The sequence below is a fragment of the Scyliorhinus canicula genome, chromosome 4 (assembly GCF_902713615.1).
Source record: "Scyliorhinus canicula chromosome 4, sScyCan1.1, whole genome shotgun sequence".
Taxonomy (NCBI): domain Eukaryota; kingdom Metazoa; phylum Chordata; class Chondrichthyes; order Carcharhiniformes; family Scyliorhinidae; genus Scyliorhinus; species Scyliorhinus canicula.
Window position 1 is genome coordinate 231,545,101 of NC_052149.1, and position 15,825 is coordinate 231,560,925.

General features: G+C 50.2%; 1 protein-coding gene across 2 annotated transcripts in view; it reads right to left on the reverse strand.

Moving 5' to 3' along the window:
• ndst1b (N-deacetylase/N-sulfotransferase (heparan glucosaminyl) 1b) overlaps positions 1-11,205 on the reverse strand; it is a 266,179-nt gene extending 254,974 nt beyond the window's left edge. For both annotated transcript variants that reach the window (XM_038796232.1, XM_038796233.1), the window contains exon 1: positions 10,991-11,205. The gene's annotated coding sequence lies outside the window, so the exon portion shown is untranslated. The remainder of the gene's footprint in view (positions 1-10,990) is intronic.
• Positions 11,206-15,825: the final 4,620 nt, after the last annotated feature.

Here is a 15,825-nt window from a genome sequence, read left to right on the forward strand (position 1 = left end):
AAGTGACAGGGTAGCGTGGAGCAGCTGGTGCGTGACTAACAATCCTTCCCAGTCTATATATTACTCCGGCTCATACAGTGGCTGACTTCTTCCTGCCTCAGAGGTACCCGAGGTGACGGTTCAGTTATAAAAGACCGCTTGTCTTTGGTGGAAAGCACCGCTGTGCGACCACCATCACAGATACAAGAAGGCCCACCATCTCATTGTGAGGACAAGCTAGCTCAACCTTTGACCCCAGCTAAACTCTGGTCCCCAGCTTCCAAACGTCCTAAGTATATAAGCATCTAGAAGCTATTGGCTGTGCATTGTGACATTCTCAATTCACAGATAGATTTCATAGAATTTACAGTGCAGAAGGAGGCCATTCGGCCCATTGAGTCTGCGCCGGCCCTTGGAAAGAGCACGTCACTTAAGCCCACATGGATCTTGCGGGGCGGCAAAGGAAAGGAGGTCTTCCTTTAGAGAGGTTGGCTCGCCGGCAGGTGGGCCCCGATCGCGGGCCAGACCCCATCGGAGGCCCCCCCGGTGAAGGAAGCCCCCTCCCCTCCCCCCCCCCACATGCCGCCGCCCCCCCCCAGCGTTCCCGCACAGTTCCTGCGGGTAGCGACCAGGTGTGGACAGCGCCGACGGGAACCTGTCGGGTCGGAGCGGCCGCTCAGCCCATCCAGGCGGGGGTACCGGAGAATCGCCATTGTGAGTATCTCGGGCGATTCTCCGGCTGGCGTGCCGCAGAACTCGACGGGCCGTTCTCACCGGTTGGGAGAATGGCGGGACGGCGTCGGACCGGCGTCGCGCGATAAAATGGCGCGGCCGTCGATTCTCCCACCCGACGCGGCCTCGGAGAACCGCGCCCTTTATTTTAATTGTGTAACACTGTGAGGAAAGGATACTTCGCTCCAGGAGTGATTTCACAAAGAAATAATGACATGGTAAATTAAAACAAACTTTATTACTAACACAGTATTAAAGTTTTCAACATCACACCCAAAAATAGCTTACAATTACCCCTTAAATAATACTATACGATACAGTGAATACAATACCCTTAATTGTTATCTTTATTTCCTCTTAAACCACAAGAAAATAAACCATTTCAGCCTTCAAGCTACCTTAAATGCCAATGGCACAGAGGAATACTTGCTTTACAGAGATATTCTTTGAGAAAGAGAGATCTTTTGACAGTGTTTCACAAAAAGGTTCCGACTCCTGTCCGAAACTCTGGCTGTATGTCTTCAAAAGCTGTTTCAACTGGCTTGTTTCAGCTCCCCCTTGTCCTCAGACAAGTCTGCATTGCCTTAAATACTGTTAATCTCTTCTTAACTGAACGGCAGAGAGCAAAATCTGACTTGCGGTCCCAGATTCATGCAGAACAGAACTGGAAATGCTTTCTCAAAAATGCCTGAAGCTTTAGCTCCACCCAGCAATGACATCATCTCACCAAGCTGAAAACGAATGAACTCCCCAGGGAATCCCCTTAATCAATACAATATTGCATCAGCCCAAGCATTTAACGATGGTTAATTGCACCTCTGGCTCCCAAAAGCTTTGTTGGTTTTCAACCAAAGATTCTTTTAAAACGTGACTTCAGCAGTCAAACACACTCTAACCCAGGCTTTTAAACCTTACTCCACCAAATACACATAATTGAATTAATCTGAAATTCCTACATTCACCACACTCCTCCCATCTTGTTTCCTGTCTATCCATTCCCATAACCTTCTTTTCCTTCCACCCTCAGATCCACTATCTGCCCCATCTTAAATAGCCCACCAGCGCACATCAGCAGCCGTGTGTACTACCTACAAGCTGCACTGCAGCAAAACCTCCTTCAACAGCAGCTTCCAAACTTACAGCCTCAAAGAAAAGGGCAGCAGGTATATAGGAACACCACCTTCCAAGCCGCCCGCCACCCTAATCTGGGAATATATCGGCCGTTCTTTCACTGTCGCTGGGTCAAACCCTGGAACGCCCTCCCTGACAGCACAGTGGGTGTACCTACTCCACACGGACTGCAGAGGTTCAAGAAGGCGACTCATCACCAATTTCGCGAGGCCAATTAGGATGGGCAATAAATGTTGTATCAGCCGGCGACGCCCACATCCCTGAACACACGTAAAAACTTATCGAATGTAACCTTAAATGCACCAGTGCTACTCTTATACTGCAGGGTGATCCACCTCCTTACCTCTTTCTGGGTTTTCTGAATTTTAAATTTAACAGTTTTGTGATGACAATTTCTAGTTCTGCTCTTCACCATGAGTGGAAACATTGGATTTTCAGCCCCCCCCCCCTCCCCCCACCCCACCTTCCCAAATTTAGCGAGTGGGCACATGCCTTGCAGAAAAACTCCAAAACCTAGGACTTGGCTCCTCCCTCTGCAACTGGATCCTCGACTTTCTGGCCCATAGACCACAATCAGTAAGGATAGACCACGACACCTTCGCCATGATAGTCCTCAATACCAAGGCTGTGTAGTTAGCCCCCTACTATACTCCCTATGCACACCCGACTGTGTAGCAGAATTTGGCTCCAAATTTGCAGATCACACGACAACGATGAGTCAAGTACAGGAGGAAGATAGAGAATCTAGTGGAGTGGCGTAATGACAACAATCTCTCCCTCCATTTCAGCAAAACTAAAGAGCTGGTCATTGACTTCAGGGAGCAAAGTACTGTACACACTTCTGTCAGCATCAACGGGGTCGAGGTGGAGATGGTTGACAGCATCGAATTCCTAGGGGTGCACATCACCAACAATCTGTCCTGGTCCACCCACAAAGACGCTTCCACCAAGAAACCACAACAGCATCTATACTTCCTCAGGAAACTAAGGAAATTTGGTATGTCCACGTTAACCCTTACCAACTTTTACAGGTGCACCATAGAAAGCATCCTATCTGGCTGCATCACAGCCTGGTATGGCAACTGCTCGGCCCAAGACTATAAGAAACTACAGAGTCGTGAACACAACCCAGCCCATCACGCAAACCCGCCTCCCATCCATCGACTCTGTCTACATCTCCCGCTGCATTGGGAAAGCGGGCAGCATAATCAAAGACCCCTCCCACATGGATTATTCTCTCTTCCAACCTCTTCCATTGGGCAGGAGATACAGAAGGCCGAGAACACGCACTAACAGGTTCAAAAACAGCTTCTTCCCCGCTGTTACCAGACTCCTGATTGACCCTCTTATGGACTGAACTGATCTCTTCACACATCTTCTCTACTGAGTAGTACCACATTCCGTATGCTTCACCTGATGTCAATGTCTATGTACTGACATTGTGCATCTAACATATGTCCTATGCAGAACAATACTTTACACTGTACCTCGGTACAAGTAATAATAAGACCAAATCCAAATAAATTTGAGGCTACCCACTTTGGTAGCAATAACAGGAAGGCAGATTATTCATTGACTGGCTAGAAACTGAGAGAGGGGAATATGCACCAAGACCTGGGTGTCCTCATACACCAGAAATAGGATCAGGTGCAGATCATAGGATCCCACAAAACATCTTTGCTATTTTCTGAAAGTAAGCCCGCAGATGCACCATAGAAAGCATCCTATCTGGCTGCATCACAGCCTGGTATGGTAACTGCTCAGCCCAAGACTATAAGAAACTACAGAGATGTGAACACAGCACAGTCCATCACACAAACCCGCCTCCCATCCAGCAGGCGGTGAAGAAGGAAAATGGATTGTCGGCCTTCATTGTGAGAGGATTTGAGTACAGGAGCAGAGATGTCTTGCTGCGGTTGTACAAGGCCTTGGTGACCTGGAGTATTGTGTGCAGTTTTGGTCTCCTTATCTGAGGAAGGATGTTCTTGCCATGGAGGGAGTGCAGCAAAGGTTCACCAGGCTGATTCCAGGGATAGCAGGATTAACATAGGAGGAGAGATTGAGTCCGTTAGGATTGTATTAAATCGAGTTTAGAAGAATGAGGGGGGTCTCATAGAAAACTATAAAATTCTAACAGGACTGGACAGGGTAGATGCAGGAAGGATGTTCCCAATGGTGGGAGAAAGTCCAGAACCAGGGGTCACAGTCTGAGGAAATGAGGTAGACCATTTAGGACAGAGATGAGAAGTTTCTTCAACCAGAGAGTGGTCGGCCTGAGGAATTCGCTACCCCAGAAAGCCATTGAGGCCAAAATATTATTTTCAAGAAGCTGTTAGACATAGCTCTTGGGGTGAAGAGATCAAAGGATATGGGGGGGAAAGCGGGAACAGGTTATCGAGTTGGATGATCAGCCATGATCATAAAGAATGGCGGAGCAGGCTCGAAGGGCCGAATGGCCTCCTCTTGCTCCTATTTTCTATGTTTTCTATGAATGGCGGTCTTGCCGGGCTGTGTGGTCTATGCCGGCACCCAGCTCATGTGTTCCCGTTTTCCACCCAAGATTGAATGACGTCTTTACTTTTCAATTCTATCCCTCTGGAAATAAACCCTCCGGCTTGATTTGCCCTTTTAATGGCCCTATTAATCCGTGTGGCTGCTTTTAGTTATTTCTATACTCGACGGAAGGAAAAGCTTGCGTTTGTAAACTGGTCCACCTTTCACAACCTGAGGACGGCCCGCAGCACTGTGGGCTTCCTGGCAGCGTGAGGGCGGTTACAATGGGGAACCCCATCGACAATCGGCGGCAAGATGGAATCCCGCTACGGTGCGGCAACGGGGAACATGCGGCTGGGAGACCGGAGAATCCCACTCCTTGAGGCACTAAGGGAATTAACGCACCAATAGGGATAGCGAGGGAATGCATTGGTGCGTCCGTCCGCTATCGTATTATTAAATAGCAAAGATGTGTTGTGGGACCGCCTGATCTGCCCCGATCCTATTTCTTCACTTCCGGAAGTCCAAGAAGAAAAGACTTGCATTTACGTAGCACCTTTCACGACTATGGGACATCCCTAACTGCTGTTCCAATGTCGTTCAACAAACACAACATAACAGGCATTTATGTTGCACCTCTTATGCAGAAGAACATCTCAGAGCACTTTGAGTCAGTAAAGAAACATATCGCTTCCCACTCCAGGTCAAAGAGTGATGGCGGGGGAACTTAAAAGTTAACAAAAATAAATAAAAAGGGGAGAAGGGGGACACACACACACACACACACAAAAAAAAAAATTGACTTTAATGGCGAAATTGGGCCAGATCACGAGCAACATCTGGGCCGGGATTCACCCATATCGCGGCCAAGTGTTGACGTCAGCATCAAAACCGGCGCGAGCTACGCCGGCATCAACGGGCCTCTAGGCCCAGTAATTCTCCTCTTCTTCGGGAGCTAGAATGGCGCCGGAGTGTTGTGGGCTGCTCCGACACCGAAAGCTGCCCGACACAGTCGGCGTGGGCCCACGCATGCGCGTGGTTGCCCACTCCGCGCCAGCGCGGAGCAACATGTCGGTGACTGAACAGCGGGCCCGTGCGGCAGGAGGTAGGCCCCCTCCAGATCGCTGCCGCCCGACGATCGGAAGCCCCCGATCGCGGGCCTGGACCCCATGGAGGCCCCCCCCCCGGGAATCAGATCCCCCGTACCCCCACCAGGATGACCACATCGGCCGCGGGTCTGGGCTTCTCGCTGGGTGGTACCGGGTCTGAACCATGCCGGCGGGACTCTCGGCCCCTCCCCCCCCCCCCCCGCCGCTGATTCTCCGACCCGGCACGGGCTCGGAGAATCCCGGCCCTGAATTCTCAAATCGAGGAGCTCAATATCTAATCAGATGGCTGACAGCTTTGTAGTCACAGCAGCGCCACTGGGAGTCGTGGCGATTGCTGGAACTGCAGCAATCTGCCATGAGGAGCAGCAATAGAGGCCTGATCCTGAGCTAAGTTGGGACTACACAGGTAGGCCCTGGTGAGAAGGAGTTGGGGGGGGGGGGGGGGGGAGTGGGTGGGGGGAGGCTGTAATCGTCAGGCCAAGGGTGGGTGTGGTGGCGGCGCGGGGAAAGAAGCAGGGTTGGCGAACATCGCTGGTAAGGGCCTCCATCGGGTACAGGGGATGTAAAGAGGAGAGCGAATCCCAGTTAAACCTGGAGAGAGGCCATCTGGCAGCCTTGCCACACAATGTGAAATAAAATTCCAGCCCAAGTCCCAACTGGCATTTTGCGGGATGAGCCTGGTTCTTACATATTACCTGAATCCTTCTTTCGAAAGGGCCTCAAATGAAACACTTTGATGTTTATTAACTGTTGCTCCAAACACGGGCGTCTTGATAAAGGCAGAATTTCTCAGCACTGTCTCAGGTTGGTGGAATGGTAAGTAATCGCTCCACTCACACAGAAGGCAATGGGTTTCAATCCTATCTACTGAACAGGCAAACAGAACAACAGGGTGGCACCTCTAACGCCAGAGGATTTTCACAATATTAAACCAGCCAATGCTGTGCTGTCAGAGATGCCATCGTTCAGAGCAGACACTGAACTGCAAATTTTAAAAAGCAAAACGAACAAATGGGCATAGTTATGTAACCCCCGTGTTTCAAGGGTAATGATGTATTCTAAATCTTCAAGGAAACTATAAGAAGGCATATGGGACACTTGCCTTTATTAGCCAAGGCACACAATAGAAGAGCAGGGAGGTTATGATGGCGTTGTATAAAACATTCGTGAGAGCACAGCTGGAGCTTTGTGTGCAGTTCTGGTCACCGCACTGTAGGAATGTGATTGCATTCGGGAGGGTGCAGAGGAGATTGACCAGGATGGTGCCTGGGCTGGAGTGTTGCAGCTATCAAGAGAGACTGGGTGGGCTGGGGTTGTTTTCTTTAGAGCTGGGGGGGGGGGGGAGGGGGGTGGGGGGGGGGAGCTGATTGAGGTGTACAAAATTATGAGGGGCATAGATAGGGAAGATAGGGAAAACCTTTCCATGTATGGAGGGGTCAGGAACCAGGGGGCATAGATTTAGGTTAGGGGCAGGAAACTTAGAGCGGGTGTGAGGGGAAACCTTTTTCACCCAGAGGGTGGTGGGAGTCTGGAACTCGCTGCCTGAAAGGGTGGGAGAGGCGGGAACCCTCACAGTATTTAGATCAGCATTTGAAATGCCACAGCACACAATGCTACGGACTAAGTGCTGTTAAATGGGATTAGAGTAAATATGTGCTTGATGACCGACACAGACACGATGGGCTGAAGGGCCACTTGTTGTGCTGTAAGGCTCCATGGTTGGGATTCTCCGATCTCGTCCGTTGCCGCCCTGCTGCAAGCGGGAACGGAGAATTTGGCATTCCAGCCGAAACTCCATACACTTTCAGCAGGACCCGACATTCCCAAACATTCAGCGGGACCAGACATTCCCAAACATTCAGCGGGACCAGACATTCCCAAACATTCAGCGGGACCAGACATTCCCAAACATTCAGCGGGACCAGACATTCCCAAACATTCAGTGGGACCAGACATTCCCAAACATTCAGCGGGACCAGACATTCCCAAACATTCAGCGGGACCAGACATTCCCAAACATTCAGTGGGACCAGACATTCCCAAACATTCAGCGGGACCAGACAATCAGCGGGACCAGACATTCCCAAACATTCAGCGGGACCAGACATTCCCAAACATTCAGCGGGACCAGACATTCCCAAACATTCAGCGGGACCAGACATTCCCAGACAATCAGCGGGACCAGACATTCCCAGATATTCAGCAGGACCAGACATTCCCAGACAATCAGCGGGACCAGACATTCCCAGATATTCAGCGGGACTAGACATTCCCAGACAATCAGCGGGACCAGACATTCCCAGCCGCCAGCGAGGTCGGAGGTCGCCGGACCATGACTTTATGAAACGTGGCAATTAATTTGCAGGCAGCAAACTCCCACAAACGGGAGGAAGGCAAATGACCGGATCATCCATTTGTGCCATTGAGAAACGAATCGTGGTCAGGGGGGCAGGTGATGGTTTCCCTGCTCTCTTTGAATCGTGTTGCGGAGTCTTTTACATCTCCCTGAATGGCCACATGGCCTCGGTTTAACGTTGCACCGAAGACGACGACTCCTACAAGTCAGCTGGCACTGTGGGCGGAGACGGGGGTGGAGGGGGTCTCGAACCTGTGACAGTCCAAACTGCAACCACCGAGGCTCAGGGACAAAGGCACAACTTTCAGAACAACAGAAATTCCTTCTGCTGCCCTGGACAAGATTTTTCTCTCAGCCAAGAGCACTGAAATATTACAAGTTAACGAGACAATAAATTCACAGCTAATGGACAATAATCTCAGGGCTATTTGAAAGGTATTGCAGAATGGATACACACACACACACACAGTCTGATAAAAAGCTCTTGGGCGAGACGTTAAGGAATTTGGACAATGGAATAAGATGCTATGTAATTGGAAGTATTTATTGCAAAGTTCTGGAGTTTAAAATTCCCTATTGAATATTATTGGAAGTTTACATGGGAAGCTGGGAATGTGAAGCTGAAGCCACATTCAGATCAGCCGCGACCTTACTGAATGGAGGAGCAGACTCGAGGGGCCAAATGGCCCCCTTCTCTCCTAATCCGTAGGTTGGTGTGTAAACAGAGACCCATCCTGTCCCCATCTTCCGCCACATTCCTCTGCTTGGCTGATCTTGTTCAGCATTGACAGTTCTGGTGACATCACCTTCCTGGTAGAATCCTGTTGTTTCCCCTGACATTGTGGTTGACAGAGCCCTGGAATGTGTGCGTTCTCATTCGCACAATTATTGCTCCCACCCCTTCATCCCCTCCCAGAACCACAATAGGGTGGCCCTTCCCACCCCAGCAGCCTCCCATACTCACTGGACTATTTGCTGCTATTCCCCCCGTACCAACGTGATTTCACCTCGAAGCGCATCCTCCGCCTCACGGTGGTTGACTCGGTCCATTCATAGAAGAATAGAACCATAGAATTTGCAGTGCAGAAGGAGGCCATTCATCCCATCGAGTCTGCACCAGCCCCTTGGAAAGAGCACCCTACCCAAACCCACACCTCCGCCCAATCCCCGTAACCCAACCTAACCTTTTTGGACACTAAGGGCAATTTATCACGGCCAATCCTCCTAACCTGCACATCTTTGGACTGCGGGAGGAAACCGGAGCACCCGGAGGAAACCCACGCAGACACGGGGAGAACGTGCAGATTCCGCACCGACCGTGACCCAAGCTGGAAATTGAACCCGGGTCCCTGCCGCTGTGAAGCAATAGTGCTAACCACTGTGCCACCGTGCCATTCCATTTCAAGCGTTTCTGCTCACATCCCTTCACTGCCACCCCAGAGCCGTGATTCGCTCCTCGTGTCCTCACTTTCTAGCCTCCATGTTAAACAGACCATCCTCAGCCATTTCTGCCACCTCCAGCCCCAGCCATCGCCAAACACATCTTCCCTGCTCCTCCCCCTTCAGCATTTCTGAAGGGAATGTTCCCTCCTTGACACCCTGGTCCACGCTTCGGTTTCCCCCATTATCCCCACCCCTTCCCACGAAAACATCGGGTGAAGGCGTGGTTCATGTGACACCTGACCTATCCTTCTGCCAACCTCCCAAGGCCTTAAACACTTCTTCCCAAGGCAATCAGCGATTTACTTTCACTTTGCTTCAGGGTGCTGTACTGTCCGCCAACCGATGTGGCCTCCTCGACACGAGCGGGGACCAAATGCAGCTCAGGCGAACCCCTTCCTTTGGCCCACAGGTGTGATCCCCAGCACCCGGCCTGCTGCCGTTTCCATTTTCCACCCCGGTCCTACACTGACCTCTCTGTCCTCGGGTTCCTGAAGGCACAGCGCGAGGGACAGAACCTCATCTTTTGATTCGGCACTTTACAGCCTTCCGGACTCAATACTGAGGTGACGAATTGAATAATAATAATCTATATTGTCACAAGTAGGCTTACATAATAATAATAATAATAATAATATCGCTGATTGTCACGAGTAGGCTTCAATGAAGTTACTGTGAAAAGCCCCTAGTCGCCACATTCCAGCGCCTGTTCGGGGAGGCCGGTACGGGAATTGAACCTGCCCTGCTGGCATTGTTCTGCATTACAAGCCAGCTGTTTAGCCCACTGTGCTAAACCAGCCCCTCTCAACATTGCAACAGAGTTACTGTAAAAATCCCCGCGTAATCCCAGCCGTAAGTAATGAAACGATCTTAATGATAGGGGCTGGTTTAGCACAGGGCTAAATCGCTGGCTTTGAAAATAGACCAAGGCAGGCCAGCAGCACGGTTCAATTCCCGTACCAGCCTCCCCGAACAGGCGCCAGAATGTGGTGACTAGGGGCTTTTCAGAGTAACTTCATTTGAAGCCTACTTGAGACAATAAGCGATTTTCATTTCATTTTCATTTTTTCATTTCCCCTATTTACCCCTCCTGCGGCCCCTGCGCCCCATGGCCATCTCTTTTTGCCTTTCAGCATTTTCCCCTGTGTCGTTAATCTCTCCTGCCTTCCTCGCCACAGACCTTCCTTGTTGTTCTCCCCCCTCCCTCCCTCCCTCCCTCCCCACCCCACCTTTCCTTGCCCCATGTACTTGCTTGAAACCTGTTACATCACCAACTTGTCCCACGTCTGACAAACGGTCTTTGACATGAAACATTAACGGTCTCTCCCTCAAGAACGACAGTTCTACTGGGAAAACTACTTGCTCAGTGCGCCTGACTCTCTGCTCTGCCGTGCTCGCTGACTGTGTGCGTTTAAAGCTTGCTTTAAGAACCACAGCTATCCGAGCATTGTGCCTCCTCGGTACAGAATCTAACTGGCTGTTCCATACTGCACACTGCAGCCCCCCCGAGGCTCACTCTCTTTCCCCCTCGCCGCCCCACTCGCCGTTTCAATCTCCTGCTAGCTTTCCCGTTCCTGTTTTCTGTTGAGCCAGTCGGGTTTTGGGTTATTCATCGCTCATTTGACTGCTTTTCTGGGGCGAGCGGGCAGCCAAAGACCATTCAGGCCTCCAGAACACAGACACACACACACACACGTACGGAGACCAGCCATTCATCAGCAAGATTCAGTGCATGAAGACGGCCACTCACCTCCCAACCGGCTAATCTTTGCAGGAGGCGGCCACGCTGGCGTTGACCCTGAGGTATTCCCGTTCCCCGTTCAGTCTCTCCCTCCCCCTCTCTCCTGTCCTTCCCTCTCTTTCTCTCTCACAAACTCTGAGGAGAAATGCGAGGAGGGCCTTGCTCTCCGCACAAAGGGAAAGGCAGGCAGGCAGCGAGACCACAACACTCACTAGAGGGCATCTTGCAGACATGACAGAAGCTCCAGGCTTAACCCCTTCATCACCGTGGCCAATCAGCTTTCTTTTGTCGGCTTCAATGAAGTTCCTGAGAAAAGCCCCTGTTCGTCACATTCCGGCCCCTGTTCTGGGAGGCCGGTACGGGAATTGAACCCACGCTGCTGCCTTATTCTGCATTACAAGCCAGCTATTTAGCCCAGTGTGCTAAACCAACCCCTCTCAACACTGCAACAAAATTACTGTAAAAACCCCCGCGTGAGCTCTGCTCCCACTGTTTTGAACACTGGCCGTAAGTAATGGTTCTCTCCCCTATTTACCCCTCCTCCAGCCCCTGATCATTTTAATAATAATCTTTATTGTCACAGGTAGGCCTACATTTGCCGATGAAAATAGATTTTTTTTTGCTGGAAGATATCGGGGTTGATTGTTTTAACCTGTACTTTCCCAGGGTCAGAAATCAGGGCGGGTCTCAGAATGGTTGAATGAGCCACTGTGGCTCCAATGTTAAAACTGGCGGTTCCCCTCCCCCAGCATCCCCCCCCCCCCTCCCCCCGCCCCCCACCCCTTCCCCTGCCAACCCCACTTTGATTTAATTGGGAGCTCCGTTGAGAAAAATTGTACATCTCCCATTTTCATGTTGGACGCTCCTTGAAAGTAGGGCTGGCGACGTCACAATGTACTCAAAGTGAGATTTCAAACCGCACACTCAGATATATTTCAGAAGTGATGGAAGATGCAGAAGTGATAAACAGTTTCAGGAGGAAATCGGATGGGTGCTTGATGGCAATAAACTTGCAACGTCATTGGGGGGCAGGGGTGGGGTGGGGGGGGGGGGGTGCAGATGGGACTGACTGGATTATCACAGAGAGCTAGCAGGGACTTGGTGGGCCGAACGGCCTTCTTCTCTGCCAAAGGTGTCTCTGAGTGTCCTTTGGTTTGTACCCATTCATTGACCTCAGCTCAGGCAGCATTTGGGGCATCACAATTAGATTGTTTTTTAAAAATAAATTTAGAGTACCCAATTAATTCTTTCCAATTCAGGGGCAATTTAGCATGGCCAATCCACTTACCCTGCACATCTTGTGGGGGCCAAACCCACGCAAACACAGGGAGAATGTGCAAACTCCACAGGGTCAGTGACCCAGGGCCAGGATCGAACCCAGGACCTCGGCGTCGTGAGACTGCAGTGCTAACCACTGCGCCTCCGTGCTGCCCCTAGATTTGTTTTAAAAAACTTTTACTTCATTTTTTTCCCCCCAAAAGTATAACGGATTCATGAAATCACTAAAAGTACATTACACGACTGTTCAAAGTTGACATTATATCAGGTGTAAAGCAAGTCAGTTTCTTCAGAAACTGCAGTGCTAACCACTGCGCCACCGTGCTGCCCCTAGATTTGTTTTTAAAAACTTTTACTTCATTACCAGGGGTTGGTTTAGCACACTGGGCTAAATTGCTGGCTTTTAAAGCAGGCCAGCAGCACGGTTCAATTCCCGTACCAGCCTCCCCCGACAGGCGCTGGAATGTGGCGACTAGGGGCTTTTCACAGTAACTTCATTGAAGCCTACTCGTGACAATAAGCCATTTTCATTTTCATTTCATTTTCATGCTCCTACATTTACAATTACAGTTGACATTTGCAAGATTCATTCTGTGTCGAACATACAGCCCGAGGGTGTTCAATACAATCCCCCTCCCCTCATGTCACTCTGGCTGAGGGGTCTTAGACAGTGACAAGGACCGAATGGTGTAATTGTAGGTTTTGGAGTATACGGGGTTAATGTGGAACTGAATACAATACTGTACAGAGATGTGTCAAGGCCTAGGGTGGAGTCAGCTCCATATCTGTGCCCACTATTGTGTATATAGTTATAAGTTGTTTCGACAGACTGACTGTTCTTATAGCCCTGACTCTGAAGCCTACTGCATGGCAATTGAAGAAGGAATCTTAAAGCGAGACCTACGCCCCTCGCTGCGAGTTTTGGATAATGACCGTAACTCCATTAGTCCCGGCAATGCTAACTGTGCCTTAGTGGGCACTGTTGGGACTGCAAGGAAGAGAGAAAGAAGACCCCATGGGTGCGGGAGGCAGGTGGGGGTGGGGGGGGGGGGGGTGGATTTGGGCGTCAGGGAAGGAGGCACGAGGGTAGGGGGGGTGATGGGTTTAAGTCTATGTGTGGGTAAGAAGAAAGGGGAGGGCCTGATCTCGGGGGGGGGGGGGCACACCCCAATTGGCGAAGGGAAACCCCAAAGATAGCGCACCCTCCTTTCGTCCCACCCTTTGGAGAACGTATTTCAGACCATAAGTCCAAAGATCTGCAGGTTAGGTGGATTGGCCATGCTAAATTGCCCTTAGTGTCCAAGAAGGTTGGGTTGGGTGGGATTACTGGGTTACGGGGATAGGGTGGGTGTGTGGGCTTAGGTAGGGTGCTCTTTCAAAGGGCTGGTGCAGACTCGATGGGCCGAATGGCCCCCTTCTGCACTGTAAATTCTATGATACTATGATACCATATGACATCGGAGCCGAATTAGGCCACTCGGCCCATCGAGTCTACTCCGCCATTCAATCATGGTGGGTGGGTCAATGCCGCCATCCACCCACCTCAACCCCCACATTATGGTGGGTGGGACTGCGTTGGGGCAGTGGGGGGGGGGGGCACCCATCCACCCTATTTTACATGCCCTCCCTTCCCAGAAACGTGCCCAGCTCCATAAAGGGCAGCACTTGGATAACTCTCTGCGCGGGAAGAGCAGAAAGTTTGGGGCAAGCCCAAAGAGAGTCTTCCACCGTGTTGATGGTCCTCCAGCCGCTGTTGATATTTATCCTGGTGTGCGTCAACGGCAACAGAGCGTGAAGTGCAGTAGTCACGAGCTGCTTGGGATAAACTCAACAAAAACCTTTTACTTCACTCTCAGGGTGTAGGAGCTGCAGGAAAATCCAACACAATTTGCCCATTCCTAATTGCCCAGCGAAGATGGTGCTGGGACCGTCTTGAACTGCTGGTATCGAGTTATCCCGACTGAACTGTTTGCAAGGCCAGTTGAAATCGCAGTTGAGAGTCAGCATGTTGGTATGGGGTAGGAGTCACATATTAACAGGTAATGATGGCAGCTTCCCTTCATTAAAGGACAATTAGTCAACCTATTGGATTTCTATCTACAATCTGACAATACTCTCCTTTGTAAGATTCCAAATCCAAATGGACGGCACGGCATAGCACAGTGGGTAGCACTGTTGCTTCACAGCTCCAGGGTCCCAGGTTCGATTCCATTTTAAAATAGAAGCCTTGAGAATAGAATAGGGTTCCAACTGCGTCGAAGGAGGCCATTCGGCCCATCTACTCTGAAAGAGCACCCCACCGAGGCCCACTGCCCCCGCCCGATCCCCGCAAACCCATAACCCCACCTAACCTGCACATCTTTGGATTGAGGGAGGAAACCGGAGGTAACCCACACAGACACAGGGAGGTTCGATTCCCGGCTTGGGTCACTGTCTGTGCGGAGTCTGCACGTTCTCCCCGTGTCTGCGTGGGTTTCCTCCGGGTGCTCCGGTTTCCTCCCACAAGTCCCGAAAGACGTGCTGTTAGGTGAATTGGACATTTTGAATTCTCCCTCTGTGTACCCGAACAGGCTCCGGAATGTGGCGACTAGGGACTTTTCACAATAACTTCATTGCAGCGTTAATGTAAGCCTACTTGTGACAATAAAGATTGTTATTATTATAAAATTATCGGTTTAAACTTAATTCCAACTAATACCTGCACATTTGGTACAATCATCAGTCTTAAGTATACAGCTCCTCGGGGAAAGCACAATCGAAATCAAATCAAATTTATCACTGCACATGCTATAAAGCAGCTGGGAGCACAATTTGTTCCAGTTAATTGTTTAACCAGATTTTTCCACATTTCAAAATGATATCCGCCACATACTGAATGGAGGAATTACGTATCAGCAGTAAAAATATCATCGGCTGGTGTACAAATTGAGGATTCATTCCGCCTTGCTTGAAAGCCCTGGATGAATTCTTCAATCAGTTTGTCAAGAGCTAGTCTTTCCACTCCGAAAGGAAACAGTAAGAGCAAATGCAAGCAACACTGCTCAACTTCCCTCCCAAAGCAGGACAGGAACCTGTTTCATTGCCACCGAGAGCCATTTCCCAAGTTAAATTGGACTGTGTCTACTGGTGATATCTTTGAACACTATGAAACTTGAAAATGTTGGTGTTCAGAGAGATGTGGGCGTGTTTGCACAAGAAACGCAGAAAGTTGTCAAGGAAGGTGAATGGTATGTTGGCCTTAGTGCAGGGGGGATTGGAGTACAGGAATCAGGGAGTCTTGCTACAATTGTACGTCTGGAGAAATGTGTGCAATTTTGGTCTCCGCGTTTAAAAATGGATTTACTTGCTCATTGGACGTGGCACATCAAAGGTTCACTAATTTAGTTTCCAGGGTGAGAGGATTGTCCAATGAGTTCATTATTCTCTGGCATTTAGAAAAATGAGAGGCGATCTCATTGAAACATAAAAGATTCTGAAGGGGCCAAGACGGGGTAGATAATGAGTTGGTCGGGCAATTTAAAACATGGGGTTGTGGGGGGGGGGACACTGAGGCCGGGATTCTGCAA